General features: G+C 48.1%; 1 pseudogene; it reads left to right on the plus strand.

Moving 5' to 3' along the window:
- The first annotated feature begins 2,817 nt into the window (after positions 1-2,817).
- Positions 2,818-3,108, plus strand: LOC100855779 (annotated as a pseudogene).
- The last annotated feature ends 18,834 nt before the right edge of the window (positions 3,109-21,942 follow it).

The raw sequence follows: 21,942 nt of genomic DNA on the forward strand, positions 1-21,942 counted from the left end.
AGAAATTGCAACAATATTGACAATCATAGGGAAGAAAAATCACCTAAATTCTATCACTGACATTTTGGAGACCATCTTTTCAGGTATCTCTTTAAACATTTACACATCAACACACAGAAGTTCATAAATGGGATCATATACAAGCACATTAAATCATGGAAACTTTTCTTTTGCTTATCTTCTCTCTCTCTGTCTCTCTCTCTCTTTCCCTCCCATCTCTTCCCTCTTTTGTCTTCCCCCATTTCTGACCACAGTTAACAGCCTGGTATAGGCCTCAGCCCATCCCTTCTCTACTCATATTATCTTGAACAAACATATAGCTATATAATCTCATTATCTATTGCTACCTAACAAATTATCCTAAGCTAAATGACTTGCAACACAAGTATTATTTATTTATTTATTTATTTATTTATTTATTTATTTATTCATTCATGAGAGACACAGAGAGAGAGAGAGAGAGAGAGAGAGGCAGAGACACAGGCAGAGGGAGAAGCAGGCTCCATGCAGGGAGCCTGACGTCCATGCAGGGAGCCTGACGTGGGACTCGATCCCAGGTCTCCAGGATCAGGCCCTGGGCTGAAAGAGGCACTAAACTGCTGAGTCACCCGGGCTTCCCTGCAACACAAGTATTTTAGTAAGCTCATGGTATCTGTGGGCCTGGAATTCAGGCAGAGCACATTCTTTGTTCTACATGTGTGAGGCCTCAGCCAGGAAGATTTGAACAGTGACAGGCGACTAGAATCTAGAGGCTTCTCCATTCACATATCTGCTGTTGTGACTTGGATGTCTTGAAGGCTGGGTCCAACTGGAACACCTGAAAACAGCCTTGCATGTGGCTTGGGCTTCCTCACAGCATGGCTGCTAATTCATGCAAGTAAGGTCCCAAGAGGAGCCATCTGGAGAGGAAGAGTTTCAAGAGCCTCAAAGTCACGGACAACCCTTTTCTCTCCGTTCTGTCAGTTAAGAGTGAGTCATAAGGCCAGCCCAAGTTCAAGGACAGAGGAATTAGACCCACCCACCCCAGCCCTTGGCAGGGGAGTGAGAAGGTCACACTGCCCAAGAGCTTGTGGGATAGGAGATAAGGTTGCAACCATCTTTGGAACATAGAGTTGTCCTCACTGTAACTATATCTATGGCTAAACACACACAATCTTGAATGTAAGATCATGTTGTAAAACTTCCTCTGGCTCTGTCTTCCTTAATGCTCAGTCTTAGAGTGAGTCACGTGGTAAGGCTCCATCCACTGCTCTCATGGCAGCCGTGAGGATGTAGCACATACGTTCAGCTACTTGCCCTGTCTGCAGTGTTTGGCAGGTTCCTCAGTAAAGCTCCTGCCTCCTCACATCATATAGGTCAGGCTGTGCTGTATGGAACATAAGCAAAGTGGAGAGTGACATGTCATCCAAGGCCACAAGACAGTTGGAGGACCTCTTTCTGCACAGGCAAAACTTATTCTGAAACACAAAGGTGATAGCATAGGAGCCTAAGAGAGAACCTGCCTGAGTCCTGTGCTCCTAGATGGAGACGTGACCAGGGAGGGCAGGATGGCAGTGTCTTGGCTGAGAATGAGCAAGAGTGACCCTGTGATACTTCTGCAAGTGTGCAACTTATACTTGCCCCTGATCACAGAGCATGGAAATCTGTGTCCTTGGTTCGCCAGGCCTTGATGATACCTTGTTGTTCAGGGATCAATCCAAAGTGGAGGAAGCCCAGAGCTCTGGTGGCAGTTTAACCTGCTGGTAGACCAGTGACACGGGAGGAAGCAAATGGCTTCTAGAATTTGTTGCTATTTGAAGAATGGAAGCGATAGCAAGGAATAGGTATATATGGAGCTAATGAGATTCAGGCTTAAAGCCCTTCCCTTGCAAGGGCACGTTACAACACCTGCTTCTAACGCTTTTGTGGTAGTTTTGAATTCTCTTCATAAAGAGCATCCCCCACGTCATATAAGCTTCAGATCCTGCAAAACCAGGACCAACCCCTGGGAAGTGCAATCCGGAAATGTACTTAAGGCAGGGTGCTGAGTCTGTAACTTTGAAACTTCTAACAATTCATTCCCAAAGGACAGGGATGAAGAAAACCACGGCTGCAAATTTAGTTGAATCTTTGTTAGCTTGTTCTTATTTTTGTCAGGGACACAAAGGTGAGTGATGGGAAAGAATTTGGGAAATGGGAAATGTATTTGCTGCTATCAGATTATTAAAAATAAATACTTATCATACCATATTGGTTTCCCAGATCCAAATGCAAATGTGGGCGGAGATCCAGGCCTTGGAATACAGCCCTCCTTAAAAAAGGCAATTATAAGATTTCATTTTCAACAGTGTCTTTTATTGTCAAGCCCTTTGGCAAAGAAGTTGAAAGCAAGCCAAGCCTGTAATGGCTGCAGTGACGAGTGGCATGCTAATTCATGGATTCTCATTCCCACCGCGGAAGTCACAATCTCGGACACTCCCTGAACACCAGAAATCAACACATCAACCTACCATGCTCAAAGCTGTGCCCTGATGGAAACAGACTCCACAGACATGGCTGTTGCAAGCAGGAAAGGAGGTCACTAAAAAGCGGTTGGGTAGTTCCAGGATCACAGGCGGGATTTGGCAGAGACTAGTTCAGAGTCAGCCACAGGCCTGGTGTGAGTTGGCCTTAAAAACTGGCCCTAAAATTCCAATGGATTGGGCTTTACTTTAACCCTTGATACAGGTCACTGACCAATGTGCATGGTCGCTGATGCCGTGGCAGCTAGTGTTACCAATAATGCTAAAATGGACTCTACTTGGTGCCAGTGTTGTGAAGCTACTGGTTTGGTTGGAAATGGCAGAGGTGGAGGAGACACTGAAGCGATTTCAGAGCCAGAAGGGAGTACAGGACATCATCATGGTGAACACAGAAGGCATTCCAATCAAGAGCACCATGGACCATCCCACCACTACACAGTATGCCAACCTCAGGCACAGCTTCATCTTGAATGCCCGGAGCACTGTACATGAAATTGACCCCCAGAATGATCTCACCTTCCTTTGAATTTGCTCCAAGGAAAATGAAATTATGGTTGTACCAGATAAAGCCTATTTCCTGATTGTGATTCAGAATCCAACTGAATAAGCCACTCTCTTGGCTTCCTGCATCATTCCTTAATGTAATAGCCCCTAAGAGTGATGATGTTAATCATGTCAACCAACTGGCAGGTAGAAATCACCATAGAGCCTACTTAGACTGATCTAGTGCCCAAAGTTATCGAAGTCAACCCTCTGCTGGCCACTCACCCTTGAATTCTTGGGAGGACCTTCTTTCCTCACCTCCAGATTTTGGAGCAAGAGCTTTGAGCAGCCCACACACATGCTTCCTTCCGTCTGATCTTCAGTTCACTTTGTCCCCCTTGGAAAAGTCTGTTTTTCTTTAACTAAAAATAAATAAAATGCTTTAAAAAAATAAAATAAAATGGACTCTACTGGCCTGGCTTGTTCCAATCACCAGCTCACAATGTACAGCTCCATTTGGGGCTGGGTGTATCAGATTGGTCAAGCCTGGACTTGATGACTATAGGCTAGTGTCAAGGGAAGCTGGGAAAGTGACACTTGGGCTTTTTTTTTTTTTTTTCTTTATGTAGGAGGCATGGTTCAAAACCATAGGAATAGACAAGAGATTTGAACAGACCCTTCACAAAAGCAAATACATGGAGCACCTGGGTGGCTCAGTGGATGAACATCTGCCTCTGGTCATGATCCTGGAGTCCTGGGATCAAGTCTTGCATCTGGCTCTCCACAGGGAGCCTGTTTCTACCTCTGCCTATGTCTCTGCCTCTCTCTGTGTTTCTTAAATAAAATCTTAAAAAAAAAAAAAAAAAAGCAAATGCATGAATAGCCAGCAAGCACATGAAAAGAGGGTCAACATCATTACTTACCAGGCAATTGCAAACTAACACTACAGTGAGATGCTACTCTACATCCACCTGAGTGGCTAAAACTTAAGACCAACAACACCAAATGTTGACAAGGATCTGGAGCAACTAGAACTCTCATATGTTGTCAACCAGAGCATAAAATGTGACAACCACTTTGGAAAAACAGCTTGGCAGTCTCTTACGAAGTGAAATATACACTTATACAAATCACGATTCCATTCCTAGGTATTTACCCAAAAGAAAAGAAAACACATGTCCACACACAAAGACTTGTACACAAATGTTCATGAAAGGTTATTCCTAAAGACTGAAACCAGAGACAGTTCAAATGCTCATCAACAAATGAACAGATTGACAAATTACAAATTGTGATACACCCATGAAACGGAATACTGCTAAATGTTAAAAAGGAATGCAACAGCATGGATGAATCTAAAAACATCGAAGTTAGTGAAAGAAGCCCATCCAATAGGAGTACCTCCAGTAAAATTCCATTTTATTTATACTTTAGGGAAAAGAAATCTTTTCCATTGGGTTAGACAGCAGATCAACGGTTACCTGTAGCCTGGGGTGAGAGTGTGTTTAGTGGAAAGAGGCTCAATGAGGGACCCTTATGTGCTAATGGAAATGTCCTACATCTTGATTGTGGCAGTAATTTTGTGTGTATATACAGTCAAAAGACATCCAACAAAAATGTGTGCATTTTATTGTATGTAAATTGTACCTCAATAAAATTTATTTTTGAGAAGCATTAGGAAAATATGGGGGCCTACTCTCAGATAATTTACATTTCCTAGGGGAGTCAGGGGGAACACACCTTACTGAGCCCCTGTGATGAGCCTTCAGTATTAAATGTGTGACCTCATTTAATTCTTCATAATAATCTGAGATATTTTTTCCCTCTTGCCAATGAGAAAATTAGACTCTAGAAAAATTGTCACTTATCACAACTAATAAAATGTTAAATTATTAATTAATTTTCAAAAAATAGCTTATTCGCTTCACCAACATTTATGGAGTGCCTACTGCTCACAAAGCTATGTGCCAGGGTTCTGAGCTCCCCCATCCAGGAACTCCGAGCTGGTGAGTAAGAGTCATCACAGAGAGCTGCAATCCAACAGGGGATATGTGGGTGTGGGAGCAGTGCTGCACAGATCAGGGGAGGCTCCTTGAGTTTCAAAGTATTAGTGGGAGGGATTTACAGATTTGGGAAGATGGGAGTGTGAGGGCAGCAGAGGGAGAGGGGTTTTACAGCTGTCTAGAACTACCCAGATGGGCCTGGGCACAGCTTTCCTGTGGATAAATATGGTGTGGACAGGGCAGCTCTGGTGGCGCAGCAGTTTAGTGCTGCCTGCGGCCCAGGGTGTGATCCTGAGGACCCGGGATTGAGTCCCACATCAAGCTTCCTACATGGAGCCTGCTTCTTCCTCTGCCTCTGTGTGTGTGTGTGTGTGTGTGTGTGTGTGTGTGTCTATGAATAAATAAATAAAATCTTTAAAAAAATATATGGTGTGGACAGGTGGAGGAACTCAGGTCACACAGGCTCAGAATTGTTACAGTAGGAACTAGGGAGTCATAGCAGGTGTTTGAGCAGCACAGTGATGTGATCAAGGAGCAGATAAGGAAAGATCTTCCTTTCAGTGGCATTCATCTGGAAAACTCCTTGTCCATTCTAGGCCAGCTCAGATTCCACCTCTTTGGAGAAATCATTTTAAAAAAAAATCATAGTGGGCAGCCTGTGTGGCTCAGCGGTTTAGCGCCGTCTTCGGCCCAGGGAGTGATCCTGGAGACCCGGGATAGAGTCCCATGTCAGGCTCCCTGCACGGAGCTTGCTTCTCCCTCTGCCTGTGTCTCTGCCTCTCTCTCTCTCTCTCTCTCTCTCTGTCTGTCTTCCATGAATAAATAAATAAAATCTTTAAAAAAAAATCATAGTGTAAGGCCACATGGAGAGCATCATCTTAAGGTTTTATATTACATTATATCACAATGTAAATACATCACAATGTATCACAGTCAAAACTGCAATAGGATTTATTGAGCGCATATTATATGCTAGGCATTCGGCACACATTATTTAACTTAATGCCCCTAAAAACAGGTTTTGTTATCTTCTCCTTCTTGTGAATGAAGATGCTAGAGTAGAAAGAGATTAACTTCTACTCATGAGGCTGGTAAATGGCAGAGCCACAGTTTGAAGCCTGATCTGTCCAACTCCTGATATTTCACAATGAAACTTTTTGATTATGAGAGCAAATTTCTCCAATTGGTCCTACAGGGCTTACCCATCAGGATCAACAGGCTTGCTGGGGAACCTGGTCTGACCCCTGGTTGATGCCCCTGCCTGGTCCTGCAGGGAGATGCAACCAGGAGCTCTGTCACCACCCCATACCTGGGGGCACGCCACTTGCATACAGGATTCCCTCTCCTGCCTTTCCAGACCCTCCTCTACGCTCCTCCAAGCTGCTCTCTATATCCTGAGCTCTATATCCCTGAGCTAGCCATATCCTGAGGCTCCCTGCCCTCTGGCTTCTTGTTGGGTTTGACAATGGGAAGCCTGGTAAGTGATGGAGTGAAGGAAGAAAGTGGGGTCTGGGCATTCGTTTCTCAGCTGTCTGTCATCAGAGTCTCCACCAGCTGGCTGCTTCTTTGACCAGGGCCACAGGACCCCTCTGATACCAGTTTCAGTGACCATGCCCTTTCCTAGCCCATCCCCCATGTCTACAGGCAATCATGGAGCCCAGGGCACTGCCTCAGTCTCATGGTTTTTCTCTCCCCTGCTCATACCTCTGATGCATTTCTAGTAAGCTCTTCTCAAATAGTCCTATTGTTTGCTGTTCCTAAATGCCATTGGTTTTAACACATCTCTCCTTTCTAACCACACTCATCTTCTTGTGTGGTCCCTTAAAGTTTAGGTAGTTTGGTACCTAAACTCCACATATGTGAATCATCCGCCTAAGCCAATCAGGTCCTGGCCGGGTTGGTCCGTTCAGAGTGGAGCTCGGGACTCTTTGATGGTTGTGGGAAGCTGTTCCCCCTCCCCCACCTTCCCTCACTCCCTACCATGAGAAGGAGGAGGCCTGCAGCCACACATGTCCTGGCAGCCATCCTGTGACCATGAGGAAAACCAGTGTGAGGAAGAAGCCAACAAACAGTGGAAGGGAGATGTGAGAACAGCAGAGAAATTGGGTCAGAGCCTGCTTGGAGAGCCCTCCCACAGGATTCTTAATTTTTTTTTAAGTTATTTATTTATTTATTTATTTTATTTTATTTAGAGAGAGAGAGAGGGGAAGGAGGGGCAGAGGGAGGGAGAGGGAGAGAATCGTAAGCAGATTCTGTGCTGACATTGGAGCCCAACATGGGGCTCGATCCCCTAACCCTAAGATCATGACCTGAGCCAAAACCAAGTGCCAGATGTTCAACCAGTGGAGCCACCCAGGCAACCCCATAGACTCTTTAGTTTTGTAAGATGACAAAAGTTGCATATGCTCAAGCTAGTTTGCATTGGATTTTCCACCATTTGCAAAATATATCCTCAAGAGATTTATTAAAGACAGTCCCAAACCACTTTACCTTCCTCCTCTTTTCTCGTAATGGATTCTTTTTTTTTTTTTTTAAGATTTTTTTTACTTATTTATTCGTGAGAGACACACACAGAGAGAGAGAGAGAGACACAGGCAGAGGGAGAAGCAGGCTCCATGCGGGGAGCCTGATGTGGGACTCGATCCTGGGTCTCCAGGATCACACCCAGGGCTGAAGGCAGCGTTAACCCGCTGAGCCACCCAGGCTTCCCTCCTAATGGATTCTACATTGCTCTTCACCCATTTGCATTTCTCTCTTAGATGTGCAGCCGATTAGATCACTTCTAGAATGAAACCCAGGGTTTATCTTGTGTAAGCAACCACCTTCATCTCAGGCCATGCAATCATTTTTATTCTTACCCCAGAGTCTGGCACCGTCTTCCATTAACGTGTCAGCATGGAGCTCCCTGAAATAAACTGCCGGAGCACAATTGTTGAGCTGGGCTAATTAAAGATGTGTATCATTGGTGGAATTGTCTCTTTGGAACCAAAAAATTAATTATGTTTCTTTGGCCTGGTGACCAGATGTGGAAAACAAACCAACAGATACACATAATTGTTTGCTATCTACTGTTCTAATAAATTATCTCCAGAACTCATTTGCTTTTTCAGATTCTGTGGGTACCAGAGGCTGAATGTTCAATGGGATCTGAAGAAACGGACCTCACATGGTCGGCAGGTTCTTGGAAATGCTCATGCTTCTCCCGGGGTATGCAACTAGGAAGGAGATGCAGGTACTGGAACTGAAGGAGGGCCATGTCTCAAGGAGGGTCCCTAACTTTGCAGATCAGAAGTGTGTCTGTTTGTTGGCATCAAGCCAGGGAAGTGGGAGTTTCTGTGAGAGGACCAAGATGTCTGTGACCTGTTCTTCTGAAGAGCAGTAGCTTCCAGAAGGGGCCTCAATGTACTCCTCCATGGCCCTTCCTCACTTACTCCAGGTGTGGGCGGTCCAGCGTGAGCTGGACAGAGGCTGTATTTTGAGGGTACATTTTACAGATAGTGGAAAACCCAATTGTGGGGCTGGCCACTTTCAAAGTTAAGGGAATAGTCCACAAGACCACCCTCACTTCTCACACCAGTGCCCCCAAGACTACTGGTTCAATAATTCACAATAAGGACTCACAATTTGTCAAGGACATCTACACACAAGGTCAGGGTTTATTACAGAGAAAGAATACAGATTAAAATCAGTGCAGGGAAGAGGCTCATGGAAGAGTGTAGAAAAATCCAAACATGGGATTTCCAAGTGTCACCCACCGGTGGAGTCAAGGACAGTGCTAATATGTCTCAGCAACATGGGACGATACGCATGAAGTATTGCCAACCAGGGAAGCCACCCAGCCTTGGTGTCCGGAGTCTTTACTGGGGATCCATAACACAGACATGGTTGACTCCTCATGTGGCCAACCTTGGTTTCCAGCCTGTCTGAAGGTCAAGTTGACCCTTTGTGACCCCAAAGCCCCCACCCTGGATCATATTGTTAGACTATCTGCCATGGCCCAAGGCCACTATGTAAACAAAGGCATTCTTATCAGGCAGGACATTCCAAGAGCTCAATGGATTTTTGGGCATATATACAGGAAGGTCACCACCCAGATGAAAACACAGAATGCCTTGTCCCTTTCTATCTATCCAACAGAATCCCACTCAGTTAGTGGGGTTACCACCAGCCTGTCTCCTCCTAAAAGGCCTCAGGGACCTTCCACAGCCTGGATCTCACCCCCTCACCCCCTATAGCCCCACCCCCACCCCGCAGAGGGCAGCCGACACAACAGGATCAGCTAAAAACCCACTGGGAATTTTGCACAGAAGCCTACTCCAAAAATCCCAGCTCATTCCCTCAAACAGACTCTCCCTCTAGGGTTTCAAAGCGCCTACTCAAGGGCCAGGCTGAATCAACCTGACTTGGCAAATGAATAACAAGTGTGTCTCCCCAGAGTCACTTGAGCACGAAACAGCCAAAAAGTCCTGGGTGTCTGTTTCTCAACCTTTTCACCAAATTCCAGACTGGTTCATACAATGTGGGCCTAAGGTAACTACAGAAGTCATGTCCCAGGGAGTAATTAGAACTTCAGAATTTTAGGGGGTCTGACAAGGTGGTAGCCTGGACCAAATCCCTGGTTTACAGGTTGGAGGAATGGCTCAGAGGAGGGAGCAGGCTTACTGTTCCATCCTCCCTGCCAGCTTCTCTCTCTGCTTTCGGGTAGATCCAGTAGTTAAGGGTTTTACAATTAATATAATGAATGTCATTCCGTGGGCCTTCTGCAAAATTGCCAGCTTAAAAAGGCTAAAGTCAGATCTTGTCTGATCCATTTTAAGCTCTGTGATTAACCAACAACACGGCTGGAAGCCACACAAGGTACAAGAAATGCTCCCAGCCAGCACGAAGCTTTCAGTGACATTTGCGGTTGAGACGTGAGGGGGCCACCAAGATTGGGGCACTGCCCGAATTCCGGAAGGAAGGGCAAGATTGCAGAGTCCCAGAAGAGATCCCAGATCGCCAAGTTCATGGAAACAGACACCCTACTGAGGTGGCTTTCAGGTGCACACAGTGGACGTTGTGTATCTTTTATGGCTTTGTTATTCTTTTGCATTTGCTACCAAAGCATGCTCCTAAGCTTTGCGTCCAATTTATGGATGCGCACTTATAATTACACCGGTATTATATGGCTGCACATAAAAGCTGGTGACTGTGGAATCTCATTAGTTTTCACTTTGGTAAATCACCATCTTAGCTCGACTCAACAAAGAAGTGGTTTGTTCCGCCAACAGGTTCGCCTGCCAGAGTGCTCCCTAATTATGATACACACTCAAAGGCTCATTAGGAACTAAATTACATCCTAGTCACTGAGGAAGCTGACTTCTTGCTTTGCAAGGAGCACACTGGTTGGAGGAAGGATCTTTGTTATATCATTCATTTATTCCCTCCCTCATTCATTCATTCATTCATTCATTCACAATACCAAACTGGAGATGCTCAGGGATTGGCCATGGCCTCCTTGGTCATTTGTGCAAGCCAACAAGATGCTATGCTGTAACATTTCCATTAAGAGACCTCCCAGACTTTCTGCTGGTTCCGGCTGCACTTTGCCAAATGCAAAGTGGCTGCAAATTCAGCCAAATAAGTTTTGTGAGCTTACTGTCAACTAAATCTGAGAAATGTTGTCACAAACGTTGATGGGGAGAAGTTGGAGGATATGGCACCATGCATCTTGAGAGCGGATCCTAGGGACACGCAGGCTGTTGTGTGAGGCATCTTAATGTCACCTCCACAAGCAGGATCCTCCACTGGAATGGCTCCCTGTCCATTCTGTCTCCACTGACTGTCACCAGTATGGCTCAGGCTCCTTGTCAGACAAGTGTGAGAACAAGTCTTCCCATCTCCTCTGGAGCACAGCCTACCCCAACCCTCATCCTTGTGATGGTGCATTGTCCCCACATCCGGCTATCATATCCAGCTCTCTGATACTCACTTCAGATCATGGCCTGCCCTTGCTGAAAGACCTTGGGTGGCTCCCTATTGCTCCCAGATAACATCCAGACTCTGGATAACCTGGTGCTTGCTGTCTCTGTCCTCAGCCCATATCTCTGCCTCTGACTAAAGCACAGCTTTAGTATCCTGCCCCCAGGTGCTCACCATTCTCAGAGTCCCGTACTCCTTCCCAATGCCGCTTGCTCCCCGCTCAGTGCCCTTCCCCTGGACAATGCATCTCCCCTCTCCCTTCCAGGTTCTGCTCATGTCCCCACATCTGTGATGCTTTCCTGGTGAGACTGAGGATGTGGAAAGAAGAGCTCGTTCTAAGGATGGCACAGAGCAGGATCACTCAGGATGAGAGACCAAGATGCCAACCACAGGCCAGACCATATATAAAGATAGAACTTGAATCCACAACCCACGGCAACCAGCCCCAGATGGCCCAGACTTCATCATCCAGCAGCTTCCCTAGTCATTGTTCCTGCTTCCAGTTTAGGACAAATCGGAGAAAGCCAAATGTGGTCCCTTAACCAATCACAGAGGATGTCCCACTTCTAGTGAGCCACCCTCAGCTTCTCAGGCCCCCCATTTTGACTAGGCATGTCTGAGTCTCCCCTGTGGCCCACTGTAAAGCGTCACCACCCTGCTGCCTGCCTTTGGGTCTCTGCCAAATACAAATGACAGGGGCTTACTTGCTATCAGAGACTCTGGATAAATAGCATTGGCTTGTTCTCATTTGGGTGGCTTTCACTCATGTTGATGCTGAACACCCCCCAGTGTGAGGTCTCACCCTCCACAGCTACTCTCTGTCACTGGCATCTTCTTGCCAAGTTAGAGTCGCCAGTGAGCACACCTGCCTGCCCAGCACCCAGCACAGGGCCGCCCCAACAAAATGCTTGTGGACGGAGGAAGTGAGTAAGCCCACAAATGACACGGATGTTTACAGGCTTGGTGTTGCCATGCCAGAATGCTCGAGGTCCAGGGTCCTTAATCTGCACCCACGTGAGTATCAGGCCAATGGGGATCAAAGCCTGTGCTTCCCTGGGCTTTGAGATGTTTGAGGAACAGGATAATTTTGGATGCTCCTCTTTAGCACTTGGCACAATTGTAAATTTACACGTGGGATTCCCAAGGATAGTGCCTCTCCTCCTCCTCCAGGTTGTACGTTTCCCGAGGGCAAGGACATGCTCCATCATTGGTGGTATTTGGCATCTCTAGGGGTGTCTGGCACATAGTAGGTGCTTCTTAAATATTACAGGAAGGGAGGAAGGAGAACCTCGGGTCTTCTGGGGCACCCCTTTGCCCTCCACCTTCACCATCTTTAAGACCCTCCCCTCCTCCCTGGTTTCATCTGGCTTCTACCGGGCACACAATAAAGGTCAACACAGGAAAGTAGTGAGGATTCCAAATGAGCTTGCAGGATGCTAATATGTTTCTGAGCACCTTTAAATGGGGTTTTAATCTCACCACTGACCCCATTTCCAGGCCAGTGTGAGCCAGGAGAGCCCCACCGTACTACCCTAAGGAGAGGACCATCCCTGGGCATGTGCACCTGACCCCAGGGACAGTGGCAGGGGGCGGGGGCGCATCTCTGCCGAGACTGGGAGCCTCTTTTGAAAACAGCCCCAAATGCCAGGCACCACAAATTATTCCGTGAATTTTACAGGAACCATAAATATTACATAGCACATTTCCTCAGTTCTGCAAGCCCAGGAAGCAGGTGCTCCATGCACTCCAACACTGTAATTAGCGGACTCGGCCAGAGACCAGCTTGAATGATAAAAATACTGCCACTCGCCGTCTCCAGACCGGTCATTAGAAGAGACCACAGCAAGAAGAGTCCAGTTGCAGAGAACGTCCGGAGTTGACTTGCGGGTTATCTCATAAGAGCTCTAGATTTTATTTCAGTTTCCGTATTATCTGAGGCTGATAACGGCTCCACCAAATCCAAATTAAATACATATTTTAGAGATTTTAATCTAAGCAATACCAGCAAATGTGCCACTTTGGGGATGAATTATTTATTTGTTTGAGGCTAAGAGGAGATGTGCACAAGCAAACCAGGGTCCTAGAATAGCGGCAAATAAATGAGAGCGGCAGCCTGTGGCCGGCTTAATGCGCTGACAGCCCCTCACCGCCCTTAAGTGTCACCAAAAATGAACGAGATGGGTCCCGCCCGGGAAATGCATAAAGATTTACTTGTTTCAGGCTTTGCTTTTCCCCTTGTTCTTGAAAGCATTTGTCTCTGAAAAGCTTATTGAAATTTTTTGGTTTCAAGTCCCCATCTGGAAAACAAAGAAAGGTCTAGGGGGAATATTGAATCAATCTGCCTTCTCATTCTGGGATTTTTTTTTTTTTTTTTTTTGTCCACGTTGTTTGCAGACTTGTGTTTGGGTTTTTGCAAAAGTACAAGTTTCAGGGATGGGGGTGCATTTGGGGACCACGTGGAGCATGTGTCTCCACCCCAAACCCCTCAAAGGTGAGTGAAGGGTGCAAGGCAGCATCCAGATGGGTCCTGTTAATTCACTGTTAATAAATGCCTCTGCCCAAAGAAAACACGAGGCTGGGATCTGTTCCATTCAACGAAAGTCTCTGCCCAGTGGAATGTTCTCTATCTGCGCTGCCCAGTACGATGGCCAGCGGTCTCTTGCGGTTACTGAGCACTTGAAATGTGCTACTGTGACCAAGGAGCTGAACGTTTCGCTTAAAATTTTCATTTGTTTTCCATTCATTTAAATTTTAAAGTAGTTGCTTGACACAGTTCTTGGAAAACTCTCAAGGATGTTTGGAACAACTTGGACATTTGAATCTGCTTTTTCAACTGCAAACTTGCAGTAGGAAGTCTAAATACAGATCGGGTATTTCTGATGAAAATTTAGGGGTCTAAGTTAAGATATGCAGTAAGTGTAAAACATTTCATTAATAAATCTTATATTGATCATATGTTGGAATGATAAACATTTGGGGTATTTTAGATTAAATAAAATTTAGTATTCAAATGTATCTCCTCTGTTGCATTTGCTGTTTTAATGTAGCTCCTGGAGAATTTAGATCACAGGTGGGGCTCACCCAAGGGTTCTGGTGGCAGTGTTGATGGCTTGGGCTCAGCTGGGCACTTGGTACGGAGGTGATAAGGTCTCAGTTCTCGGAGTTCAAGGTTGGGTTGGGGGAGCCACAGACAAGCGAGTAACAAGCATCAAAATAGCAGGAAGACAGGAAGAGACCGTCCCTGTGCACAGAGTCTTTCAGGACCACGTGTCTATAACCTGCATCACTGTCAATGGCAGACCTATGGGGGGTGTCAGATGCTGTAGCTCCCCAAATCAAGAGCAGAAAAGTCAATAACTGGTGGGGGGGCAGGAGAGGGCCAGGGGGGTGGTGTCCTGACACAATGCAATTACCACCAAGGCTTCAGTGACCTCAGCTTTAGGATAAAAGTCAGGCACTGCATCTGACAGCAAGAGCCCCATTTGGAGTCTCAGCTGTTCTAGAAAACCTGGACATCATCTGTGAGGTAGCCTGCCCCACCTCTCAATTTCTGTCCTGACCCAGCACTGCCCACGGCTGTCCCCACATCACTACCGTAGGTTAACATGGCCTGTGTAGCACTAGGGGGTCCCATTCTTATTCAGTGGGAGGACCCCTTTGTAATGTCAGAGAAATCCACCCAGCAGAGGATGGCGGTGGTGCTCTGAGTGCATGCGATGGAGACACCAGTAGAGGACAAACAGTGATGTGAATTAAATCAGGCGCATTTGAAAAAACAATTTGAAAGTTATTTATCACAGCATCTCCATACATTTGAAAACCAATCCACTGTGGGGAGACTGTATTTGTGCCAGCTGCAGAGTGCGGGTGGAGGGCAGACTGGAGAAGCCCTGGTGGGAACTCTCGGCAGCATGCTGGGTTGCAGGAGAGGGGAGGAAGGGTCTGGAATGCCCTTGGGATACCTGGGCCTTGAGTGCTGACACCAGCTTGGATCCAGGAGGCATTTTTCCACTCAGGACAGAGGAGGTGAGTTTCCCGGGAGGTGTGAGACCCATAGAAGAAGTAGGTCCCTGGGACTGGATGAGCTATGTCCAGACATCATCCCCTGTGTAGGGGCCATACCCAGGCTCCCTTCAGAGCAGTGATGCTCCAAGGGGAGGCAAAATCACACGGTAGAGCCTTTGACATTCCCTGTATCTTGGGTTGGGACTTCTAGAAGGCGACTCAGAGACAAGAAATTGAGGACAAGTGATTTATTTGGGAGGGGCAAATATAGAGGGGGAGAGTATGGAGATTTGGGAATTAATCCCGTGGGGAGACCCCAAGACCCAGCATAAGCCCCACCTCACAGAGCCTCACCTCTGATGGATCAAAGCTCAGTGCTATCTGATGGGGTTTTTAGGTGCTAGTTAGTTGTCTACTGCCACATTAAAAATTCATCCCAACACTTACCTTACAATGAGAGCACTAACGATCTTGCTTTCTGTGGTTCAAGAACATGGGAGCAATGCAGCAGGGCAGTTCGGGCTTAAGATCTCAGGAGCTTGCAGGTGAGCAAGTCTCCCCTCGGGCCGGAGGATTTGCTCCTAAAATGGTTCAGGGCTTGTGAGTTGATTTCCTGCCACTTGGCCCGCCTGTGGTTTCACTTCAGTGTTACTCGGTGCTGGGACTCAAAGGGAACAGGTAGGTGTCTTTCCGCAGGAATCCAGGAAGGCTTCTCAGAGGACAGAGCTGTGGAGAGGGATTTTCCAAGGCAAGAAGGCAGAAGAACGTGATTCATGACACTGGTTGACTTCAGGGACCGTGCCAGGTGCTGCAGCTGAGGGGAACAGTGGCGTGGGAGGGGCGGGGAGTTGGTGGGAGACACCACGTGGCCTTCCCGACAAGGTGGCTGGGAGGTCATTGTCAGGATGGCGATGCTTGTTTGTTGCTCCTCTGTGTAGGGCTCAGTTCTGAGGCTTTATGTGTATGATTTCATTTACCTTTTATGCAAACTCTAAAATAGGCAATATGACAACCAATCCCAGTGTACAGAAGGGGAAACTGAGGCACAAGATGGTACATGACTTATGTAAAAGGTCTAGTAGCTGTAAGCGGTGGAGCTGCATTCGACAGCCAGCCGCCCAACCCCTGGGCCCAGTCAATGCACCAAATGCCTCCCAGGAAGGTGGGATGCTTGGTCTCAAGGTCACTGCTGAGCTCAAGGGAGTAGGATCCAGGAGGGGTAAGTTGTGACAGAAACAAGAAGAAACCTGGAGTTTCCACAAGAGAGTGGGTCTAGATGGAAGGAGCATAAGACATGGAGACCCAAGACTTGGTTTTGAATCCCGGCGCTGACCCATCTTGTGGACTTTGGCAACTCCATTAGCCTCTGGGCCTCTGTTACGCCATCTGCCAAATGGGTTTCTTTCATTTGCCCCATAATGTTTACTGAGCCCCGCTCTGTGTGGCGTTCCTTTCTAAGTACTGAGGTCATGGCACCTGCCCCCAAGGGAAGGGAGAAGGACAGCAAACAAGTAAGCAGCTAAGAAGGAGACATTTCAAGGTAAATGCTGGTAAGGAAGAAAACAGGAGGAGATGGAGTGACCACTCTCGTTGGGACACTGTGACATCTGTGCCAAAAGGCTGAAGCCTGAGAAAAGGCCTGGTGAAGATCTGGGTAGAACCTGTTCCCTGGCTGAGGGCAAAGCAAATGCAAAGGCCCTGAGGCAGGAATGACATTGGAGGTTAATGAGAAGATCAAATAAATGAATCAAATCTGGGGGTGAGGTGGGGGCTGCCAGGGGGAGCCCCCTAGCCCAGTGGGATGGGCTAATGGACAGCTACTCCCCATCCCAGCTTATCCCACAGGCCCCAGAAGGGGGACACATGTCAGGCAACAGCCTCTGACTTCTTTCCCAAATCCATCCAACCCCAGGTGGTGAAGCTGATTCCCCAGGAGAACCAGCAGCTTGGTGTCTGGATTTGTCATTAGGACACGAGTACTCCTAATTTAATTTTTCCTTTGTGTCTCTCTGAGTGACTAACTCCACGAGTCATCTCTAAGAAGAATGTGCTGGAGGTGAAAACCAGCAGATTTTAAATGAAAATCAAGAGCTGATTACAGACACTTGGCAGCCTCCAACGCTGGGCAGTGACCTTGTCTGGCCCCGGGCTGAGCACACAGATGGTGTGTAATGTACGCTCAATATGCATGGATGACCTCACCAGTGACGATGTCCTGTCTAGCTCCTCCCAGGCCTTCCGAAGCTGTAAAGGAGCACTGGACAAGGTGGGCCAGCCAGGAGGTGCCAGGACGGAGGCCACTCATCACAATGCGTCAGGCCAGGCGTCCAGCCAACCCAAGAGTGGCTGCATGCGTCTCCTGGAGCGGTGCCTGGCATCTCCCACCCCAACCTGGATTTCTGGAGCACCTCGCATGTCCCAGATACCACGATACCCCCTCGGCCTTTGTGGGCTGTGGCTGCTGCCTCTACATGACCCCAGGGACACATCCACATCACTTCCTCGGGGCCCGGGGTTGCCCGGGCTCCTAGGAGACAAGCCCCAACCGGAGTGGTCTTAGGTGGCCCAACAGTGGGTCCCGTCCACTCTCCCACTCTTGAACCCTGGCGGGGGCTCTCTGGACCAGACGAGCAAAGGCCAGAGCTCTCCTAGGTGGGGGTTCTGCTGGCCTGCTCCTCTCACTCCCCGGTTCTCATCCTCACGGGACCTCAGGGGCCCGGGCAGCCCGAGCTACAGCCTGCAGCTCCAAAGGGCAATCAGCTCAACTGCTACTTCCTGCTCAGAAATATTCCCACTGGCAGGACCATCCACCCCCAGCTTTCTTTCATCTTTCATCTGTTTGTTCAGAGCAAAAAAATGCATCACAGTCAGTGGGGGTGGGGCTGGGGGGGGGTCCCAGCTCTACAGGGGGGATTGGGTGGGCCGGGCACCAGCTGTGTTACTCCAGATCTGTCACTCTGCCCATCTTGTAGTCTGCTTCCGAGTCCCACAGGGGCCTGGCAGGCTCGGAGCCATGGCCCTGGGAGCCTGCTGGCCACACTCGCCCTCCGTTTCCTCCCTGCTCTGTTCCCCTACAGGCTGTGCAGGAAAGCAGGTTAGTGGTTCCCCCCTCACCCCTCAGGCCTCTTCAAATAGATCTCTGAGCTACCTCTACAGGGATTTTTGGAATATATTTCTGTGTAATTTGGGATAGTTCAGTAATTTTCCAGAAATATATTAACTGGGCCTGCTGCTTGCCTTTTACATAAATATTGTTTTCCCATTATAATAATTATAATAATATTTACCATGTATTAAACACTTACTGTATTCCAGGCATGGCAACGCTGGGAGGGAGGTACTGTTAGTGTCCTCATTTTCCAAATGAATAAACAAAAGTTCAAATAAATACTTTGTGCAAGGTCATTCTAAGTGATGTTGCTGGATCTGCCTGTCTCTGGCAGCCAGAAGGGAACGGATGCCCAAAGCCATTCACAGCCTGCTTTCCCTCCTCTAAAGAGAGTGGAAAGCTAAAATACTCATCTTGTCAGACTTCCTTGCAGCTGGAAGTGGCCAAGTGACCAGGTTTTGGCCATCAACATGTAAGCAAAAAGGAACCAGGCAGAAGCCCTTGGGGCAAATTCATCCATTGGCATTTTGCCCTTTCTTCTGTCTAGAGTTCAGGTATGATACCTAGAGGCACAGCAGCCACCTTGTAGCCATGAGGTCGAATCCCCATGCCAAGGACGGCAGAGTAGGAGGGTAGAAATAATCTGGGTTTCTGGTGACATCAGTGGATTGCCTTCCCCAGGATCACTGGTTTCATGAAGGAAAAATATTTCTTACTTATTTCATATACCATTTATTGGGTTTGTAGTTTCTTATGAGCAAACAAAAATAATTGACATCCGGTCTCCAAAGCCCATGGTGTCACACACTTTTGAGGCTGCCCATCAAGGGGGCTTTGGGCTGGGTCCTGGAAAACAGCATCAGAGTGAACTTCAATTTGTCAAAAGCCAGGGATTCTGACCCACAAAACACCACCAGAGTGTCCAGAGAATTTTAGGGGCAGATATTTCCATTTCCTCAGTGGGTCAACCATGTCATTACTGGGGTCAAAGATTTTGAGGTCTCGGGGGATCCCTGGGTGGCTCAGCGGTTTAATGCCTGCCTTTGATCCTGGAGTCCCGGGATCGAGTCCCGCGTCGGGCTCCCGGCATGGAGCCTGCTTCTCCCTCTGCCTGTGTCTCTGCCTCTCTCTGTCTCTCTATCATGAATAAATAAATAAATAAATCTTTAAAAAAAAAAAAAGATTCTGAGGTCTCTGCAGAGAAGCTGATCCCCACAGGTGAGAGCTGGGAGTCTCGTGCCCATCTCCGTTTGCACCCTGGCGGGCTGCCACCATCACTGACCCTCTCCCACTCTGGCGAGACTGCGGTCATACCACGTTCTCTCCCATACCCTGGCCCAGCATGCTGGTTCTGGTCCATTCCTGAGGGCCATCCCAGGTGCACAAAAGGCAGTGGCTGTGTGGGTGCTAATGCACAGGATGCAAACAGACTTTGCCAAGCACTGCCCGGGGAAGCTGTTCTGGGCATCCAAAGCCAACAGGCAGACATCCAGCTCAGGGCAGAGATGGGCCCCCGTGCTGAAGGAGACGGAGCGGGAAAGATGCTCTGTCTGCACCAGGAGGTCGGGGAAGGCAGAAGACAAGGCAAGAGCCTATGGGTAATTTGCTCCCTCGATACAGAAACAGGCAGTGGCCCACCTGGGTGTGCAGCAGCATCGCTGTGCACAGTGCCAGGTATCAGAAGCAGTGGGGCAAAAAGCCCCTGCAATGGGGGTCACATGACAAGGTAACACTTCATGAGCCAACACGGACAATGCTGCTGCATACTCTGCTTGCAGTGACCCCAGGTGAGCACCATGACACAGGAAGAAAGAGCATCATCGATTATCCATCAGAAGGGGAGGAAATAGGTGAGCCCTCCACCAGGCTCCCCAGCAATGGAAGTGCCCGTTACGTACAGATGCCAGCACTGGCTCTAGACCCCATGACGCCAGGTATTACCCATTGGCCTCCATTTCACAAACAAGGACATGGAGGCTCTGAGATGCCAAAGTCCCAATCAAAGTCACACAGCCATTTAAGTGGCTGAAGCAGGCTTTCTAACACAGGTGTGCAGGACCCCAAACTTAACCTCCTTCTAGCAGACGACTCATGGAGGTCCAGCAGGTGTTGGCTGGCATCTGGCTAGACAGCTAGGAGGGGAATCCCTACCTCAGTGACCCAGGAGGCTGGGATCCCAGGCCCAGAGGGAATGACTGTGGCTTCTAAAATGATCTGGGACAAGGATGTAAGCCAGAGCCCGAGACCCCAGTGTGGTCTCTGGGGCCCTAAGCCAAGCTCAGGCCCGGGAAGCAGAAAGAAACTCAGAATATGGGGCACCTGGGTGGCTCAGTGGTTGAGCGTTTGCCTTTGGCTCAGGTCATGATCCCAGGGTCCTGGGATCGAGTCCTACATCAGGCTCCCTACAGGGACTCTGCTTTTCCCTCTGCCTATGTCTCTACCTTTCTCCGTGTCTCTCATGATTAAATAAATAAAATCTTTAAAAAAAAGAAAAGAAATGAAACTCAGAATATGGGATTGAGCAGAGCCAATACAGGCCCCTTGGACCTTCCTTGCAGAGGACAAATGACTCCTGTGGAGTCACCCCCTTCCCCCCTTCCCTGACACTCCACCCACAGACTGTCAGCCAAAGGCAGGCAGCACTTCCCTTGGTAACTTGCATTAAAATATTGTCTGCATATGGTGGGGAAATTAATGTCCCTTTTTCTTTTTTGTGTTTTAATGGCTTAATATACAACAAAAGGAGAATTTTTCTCCTGGGAGGTTCCAACAGATGTTGCTATTTTCATCTAAGCTGTGCCTCCCTTTCCAGCTGCCTATCCCAAATAAGGCGTATTATCCAAGTAATCTGGAAGCAGGGTAGCGGCACTCCTGCATCAGAACAAAATCAGGACACGGTCGATCCCCACACTGGGGACTGTTGGATCCAATCTGGGCTCTTTGTGATGGGGTGGGATTCAAATTTCTGTCAGGTGTTGATGTTTTTTTCCCAAATGGGAATGATGATAGGATCAACAGGGATGCCAGTTCATAACCACCCTCTCGGGGATTCTTGGTTTTGCTGAAGAAAGCCGCAAATAGGGACACGTGGGTGGCTCAGTGGTTGAGCATCTGCCTTTGGCCCAGGGTATGATCTCGGGGTCCTGGGATCGAGTCCCACATCCGGCTTCCGGTATGGAGCCTGCTTCTCCCTCTGCCTATGTCTCTGCCTCTCTCTGTGTGTCTCTCATGAATAAATAAATAAAATCTTTTTTTTAAAAAAAAAGCTCCAAACAGCTTTCCTGGTTCCTGCCCATTCCCACCTGCAGCCTCTGCCCAGGGGCTCATCTCTGTCCAGATGCCAGTGTTGTAACTTCGGAGTTCTTCCCATGCTGTATTCGCAGGTATTAGCCACAGAGAGGAAACCTCACTGGAGAGTGGCTGAGAGCAGGGGGCTCTGAAACGAGCTGCCCTAGATTTCCAGTCCTGCTCTGTGTTCCTGACGTTTTGACCTCTGGAGCCTGCTGACCCCGGAGAGACCACCCTAGTCCCAGGGCTAGCCAAATCCTGGAGACCTTGCAAGTGTGTCTTTTATATGCTGACCAGCCAATCCAGAGCTCATACCTTCAACCCCCTCCTCTATCAGGCTCTCACCCTTTGGGCCTCTACCCCCCTCTGCCCTAATTGCCAGACAACTAGAGACAGTCCCTACACTTCGGAACCCTCTGCAGTTATCCAAACTAGCCAGTCCTAAGCCTGCCTCCCCCTAGAAATCACAGTAAAGTCTCTTGCCCATATTTTCCCCTGACTTCCTCTGCCTCCTGACATGCTGGTATTTCCCTGGGTAACCAGCATGGTGTGGTGTGCCCCTGCCTCTTGGGAAGTATGAGTACCAAGCTAT

The sequence above is a fragment of the Canis lupus genome, chromosome 6 (assembly GCF_011100685.1).
Source record: "Canis lupus familiaris isolate Mischka breed German Shepherd chromosome 6, alternate assembly UU_Cfam_GSD_1.0, whole genome shotgun sequence".
Lineage (NCBI taxonomy): Eukaryota > Metazoa > Chordata > Mammalia > Carnivora > Canidae > Canis > Canis lupus.